This window comes from Indicator indicator, chromosome 21 (assembly GCF_027791375.1).
Source record: "Indicator indicator isolate 239-I01 chromosome 21, UM_Iind_1.1, whole genome shotgun sequence".
NCBI classification, from domain to species: domain Eukaryota; kingdom Metazoa; phylum Chordata; class Aves; order Piciformes; family Indicatoridae; genus Indicator; species Indicator indicator.
This window is the reverse complement of record NC_072030.1, coordinates 17,117,972-17,123,971: the sequence shown is the minus strand read 5'-3', so window position 1 is coordinate 17,123,971 and position 6,000 is coordinate 17,117,972.

The window sequence follows — 6,000 nt, the reverse complement described above, 5'->3', positions numbered from 1 at the left end:
TTCCAGTATCTGCACAATTAGGAAGCACAGGAGCCTGTTTTACAGACCTCCAGAGGACTGTATAAGAGTGACTCAGGAGATGAGAAAAGAACTGAGGACTTCAGAAAATGTCAGAGGCAAAAGCTTAATAGTCACTGTGGAGGGTCTCAATCAAGCAGATGTTTCAAACATGTGCCTAATTCTGAAGTGCTGAGTTTGATAGCAGTAGATATTACAGTGGGCACCAACCCAAGACAGAGTTAAGCAGGAAAGGCCAATGGACAAAACAGGATGAAAAGCAGAGCATGAAAAACATTTTTCCCCCCCTTATGTGCTCTATTCATCTGTGTAACCTACCCTAGAGAGGCCCCAGTAAGCAAGTTAACTTCAGACCTCAATTACAACACGTGGGCAACTTTACTGCCCCACAAAAAGTACATTAGACATTTATGATCTCATTTTATGAAATTCTCCTCTTCTGACAATCACAGCTGGGCGTGTAGATGTGCAAGGTTAACACCAAACCCAAATTATCTATACTATGTCCGTGTATTAACAAGACTAAAAACTCACCTGCATGGCAGGTGCTGCTTGGGTTATGGATTAACCAACTCCTATCAGAAGTGGGTCTATCAAGCAGATCTAAAGCAAGGAAGGCAGGTGCTTTTCCTGCTGATCTTGCTGAGGGCTCCTATTGAGTTACACCAGGAAAGAAAAGCTTTGCTTTCTTCATCACATCTGATTAGAAGAAAAGAGAGAGGCAACACCTTACACTACATGGTGAAGCTTAAAGGCCAAATCTACTCCTCTTACAGCCCCTTCTGCTGGCTACTTTGATCTAAGTTTTATTGTCTGGGTTTAACACCTCCACCTTTGATTTTACAGGGAACCTGTTTAGAGCTGCTTTTCTATCCCATGTAATTGTTCCAAGGCTTTTCAGAGAAACCACCAATTATCCAGGATGCTGGAAACTAAACACTTGTAGCTTTGGTGAAATACAAGATTATTCTCACTGGTATTAAACAGGTAAAGGAAGACACATTAAAAGACTTGAGTTTTATTTTCTAAGATCATTGCTTAATGAAAAAAAAAAAAAAGAGCACTGGCAACAGCTCAGCATATTATGTGTGAAACCAATTCATTCCTACAGGCAAGAAGGAGACCTAAAGTAATGAAACAATACAGGCTGGACTGGCTTCCAGCTCACCTCAGTAGGATGCTCATTGTACAACATCATTGTTCTGTTACCCCTGCACAGTTCAATGCTATAGGGTTACACTTTTGCATCCTACACAAAATGGAAATTCTTTTCTGGAGCTAACAGAACTCAGCCTGATTTTAGCCAGACTCCTACACAGTAACCCCCACTTTAAGAGCAGAAAGGATTTTGATTTTTCTGTTTCCCTGACATGACAGGCTGTGTAACACAGTCCTTAACATTTGACTCAGCCAATCTGCAGCCAGTCTGGCAACTTGTAGTCAGATTAGGGACTGTATTTGACATTACACAGACACACACCTGCTATACAATAGACCATGGTCTTATAAATGCACTCCATTTTCTATTCTGACATAAATTTCCACTCTTCCCAATGCTGATCATCCTTAGTCAAGAGGATCATGCAGGGCTATTGGCCTCATGGACAGCTTTCCAAACTCATAAGGATGTTACAAGCAGCCCCACCAGCTCTGAAAAGTCAGAACAAAACACAGGCAGTGCAAAGGAAGATGAGACTAAAAGAAAACTCAGGCATTCTTGAAGTTATGTTCAGGTCTGACAGAAATGAAAACTGCAGCTGTCGAACAATTGCTGTTGAGGACAATCACCCTGTTTTTACCCTCTTTTTAACCCAGCATTTTTGTCCAGCTACACTAACACCTTAATTACTGAAATCAAACAGCTTGCTTACTTTTACTAAACTTCTAGCACATCTGCCAGCCACAGATCACATCCACCTAGATCTTTATAAATCAGATGACAAAGCAGTAATAGTCCTTCCTCTTTTCATAAGGTGGGAAACAAATTGAGTTAAAAGTTTAGAGGTTCCAGGATTTTATTTTCTCCTGCAATTTTAAAACAGACTGAAGGGAAAAAAAAAAAATCAAGTTACATACAAGATTAGGCAGTACTAAGATTATAAACCAATTGATGTGGAAATGTCAACATCATCTTATAAACACACAACTGAATTTCACAGCTGTTGCAAAAAGAGAAGGCAGTATTGTCTGTTAGCAAAGGCAGTGAGCAGGGACTGCAGGTTGGATTCTGAACTCTCCCACGGATTTCAAGCTTGGCTGTGGGCAGATCACCAAATATCTCAGCTGATCATCTACAAAATAAAGGATAGTAATATTTTCCGATCCCAGCAGGATGTTTTCAGGAAAAGACTTGGGAGGCACTCAAATAATGCAATGATGGGGGCCATGAAAGTATCTGTACAGAACAAAGACAACACCTGCTCAGCTGGCTTAATGGAAAAAAGATGACTGAGACTGTTAGAAGGACTTTCTAGCATTAGAGATGAACAAGCTGGAATTGTCTTCAACTTACAGTTGGAAGTAAAAAAAAAAACAAAAACAAACAAAACAAAAAAAAAAAAAAAAAAAAACAAAACCCCACAACAACTCACCACCAGTAAACCATTTTTGTATACAATCACTGTGGAAAAATTCTAAGCATGGGACTAAATGTGAAAGCCAATGGAAATAACCTACATAACTGGCTGGAATTGTCCATCAGGGGAGATATTGGAGTTTTCCCTTGCAGTTGGTAACATGGTTAAGTCATGACAAAACATCTGCCTTTGGCAAACAAGTGCATACATGATGGAGGTAACAGCATACCATGGTTTCTCCTCTATAATTGCAGCAGTGTTAGTCAACTAAGACACTTTTAAAACTCACACCTATTGTGCCTTGTGATGCCATTTTATACAGTCTTTGGATTTTTTCTCATAGTATTTTTCATGGGAGATAATGATAGGTGGCCCCTCCAGTAGTGTGCTGCACACATCACTATGGACTTGGTATTTGGGGAATGGGATCTCAGCCTTGAGGATTTTTCCTGAACATTTTCTCTCACTTTTCACTGGCAAAATAGTGGCTCTACAAACACAGAAAAAGATTCAAGTACTACATGAAATATGAAGTTTGTGAGTAAGGATGCTTGAGGATCCGGTGTTTATTCCTGAACTAGCAACAGATTTCCTATGACCTCACAATTTTTTCATTTATATACTCCATGATCTATTTTATCTTTAAAAAAGATGATGGCATCCCATGAGGGTGCAGGAAAGAGCAGTGCAGAGTTATGAAACACTTTACAAGCTGAATATTGATGCTCAGCATGCACAAGGCTCTGGACCATCTCTTTTTCTCCCTATTGGGGTCCAAGTGCTCAGTTCTCATCAAAAGCCTTCAGATGCTAAGCTGCCTTGGACCCAGTGACACATCTGACCAATTTCAATTACCATAATTCCCAACAACACATCATCACTTTTTGTAAGAGTTTTCTGGCTGCTTCTTGGAATTACATAGAATTAGTCCCCTGGTACTAACTTCTAAATTCATTCACTAAACCAAGCTTGATGAAAGAGCTAAAGAGTCAAATAAGTGCCATGGATTTTGTGACAACTGGTAGCAAGTAGAGCAGAGTGCCCACATTAAGTGTGCTCACCAAAGGGAAGATCAAATGATCTGACCAGCTTGGCTTGCCAGTGAGCAAACTGGGAGAAGGGCAGCATGTTCCTCCTCTTGCCCCAGAGGGAAAGGGATGTAGAAATGAGATTAAAGGGAATCCAACAGAGAACTGCATGGAGAACTATGAGGAGATAGTACAGGGACCAGAGGATATTGGTTGAGTATTATCGCCAGATCACATCCATCTAAATCTCATCTTCCTGTTTATGATGGGAAGCTGAAGGAGCAGAAGGTTTTTTTGCTGTCCCTACTTGTGAAATGCTTGCGTGCTGTCCACATTTGTAAGCTATTAGCTTACAGCACATGCTGCAACAACAAAAGCAAGGTTTGTTACAGCCATGGGAATTCTTTCCAGGGAAACCACAGAGAAGTAGGCGGGACAGGATCTCAGGGACCAGCTGAGGAATCACCAAGCAGCGGCAGGTTCACAAACATCCAGACAAAGGCTGCAGCAGGTGACTGTCAAACCCTTCCCAAAAGAGCACTCAAGTGAAGGAGAGTCTGTGACCTCCCCAAGTACAGGGCTCAGTTAGGGAAGCATCCTTTGTATCTAGCAACTCTTTTTACTGAAATTCAAACTCCAACTTGTCCCAAAATCAGTCCACAGAGATTAGATAACATCAACAGATCACTGGACTCCATGATCCCTCGAGGTCCCTTCCAGCCCCTAACATCCTGTGATTGTGTGAATCACAGGGGGAAGGGCAAAAATCAAACCAGAAGAATCATTTCAACACCCCAATTATTTTCACATTTTACAAAGGAACTTTCTTTAATAATGCAAACTTCAATTTCTACCCATTTCCATACATTCATTTCCATGATTTGTACAATTATTGCATAAAACTTGTGGTCATTCACATCTTTCAGTGTAAGTGACATGGGGCACCACAATCTCGTATTAAATTCCAGTTCAGCTTTCTGTCAGTTATAAAAATGTGAAGCAAGAACAAGACCATTCCCTTGAGAAAGCCTTCTTCACATCTGTCCACATGCAAAGACTACATAATGATGTGATGTTCATAATGCTTGTGATGTTCATGATCATCATACACCGATTTGTGTTGCTTTGGTAGATTGTAGTGGAATACAATGGGGAAAAAAAACAAACAACCCAAACCCAAATAACCCTAAGAGGCAATAACAAGACATTAAACCTGCAGGCTCCTAAGAACCAGCCACTTCCTTTTTGGCAAGGCAAAGCTACTTCAAGTATTCAGAACAGTGGAAAAAAAACCCTAGAAAAACTGTGTGCTGATGCCTGTACCTGCCTGCCACAATGTGTGTTCTAAGTGCATGACTGAAAGTAAGCATTGTAATGCCACTGAGACCTGTGCAAGGGAGTTTCTGGGTGGATCCCTCTGCAACAGAAACAAGAGACTGACCACAGACAAGACCATAGCTTAAAAGGCAAGATTACAGCAGTAAAGACAGACTGCAGCAGTAGCTCAGAGCTTGCTTCAGATGAGTTTCACACATGCAAGCTACAGTGCTTATTTTGTTCCACAGCACAAGGAAAATAAATACAAAATAAAGAAACAGACAAGAAGCACTACACAGCTTCCAAACAGTGAGACAAGCAAGGCAGAGATATGCTCTGGAAGCCAAAACCACCATCAGCCCAGGTATTTCCCTCTCCCTTCTGCAGGAAGGAAAGAAAAGATGAATCAGGGGAAAAGAGAAGGAAAAGTACAAAAGATGACTGCTTGGCACTGCCACAAAATATTTTGTTGTTTAAAAAAAAGAATCAGTTGACCTATAAATAGTAGCAGTGGTTTACAGCCAGTTACTTTCCCCAAGCCTCTGTCAATGCAGAGATGACCACAATAATGTCTGTTTTGGTGAGAGGTGTCTCATTGCCAAGGCAGCACCCCAAAGGGTGGTTTCATTTTTACATATAAAAATAGTAGTTGGGATTGATTCTGTTCTTCGTAGTGATTTACTAGTTATGTAAAAGCGACAAAGCTTCACACCAAACCTCTTCTTTACAGGAACACTAAGGGATAACAAAAAGCCTGGTGACATGGCTTACTGTTAGCTCTCAGTACTGACACCATTATTTACCCAAAGTATGACCCAGGTGAAAGTTGGTGGTATACAGCATGTGGTCATTAAGCCATAGAAGAATGTGGACTTGCAATACTGGTTGAGCACTTTCAAATCCCACAGACTTGAATGAAAATGTGAACTGCTAAGTGCTTTGATTAGCCCATTTCAGCTTTTTCTTCCCCTCCCTCTCCGTTGAAGTGGAAGACTCACACTGATTACAGTGCAATGCTCCAGCCAAAGTTCATTCTCCTCAGCTTTCCTATGGAATACAAT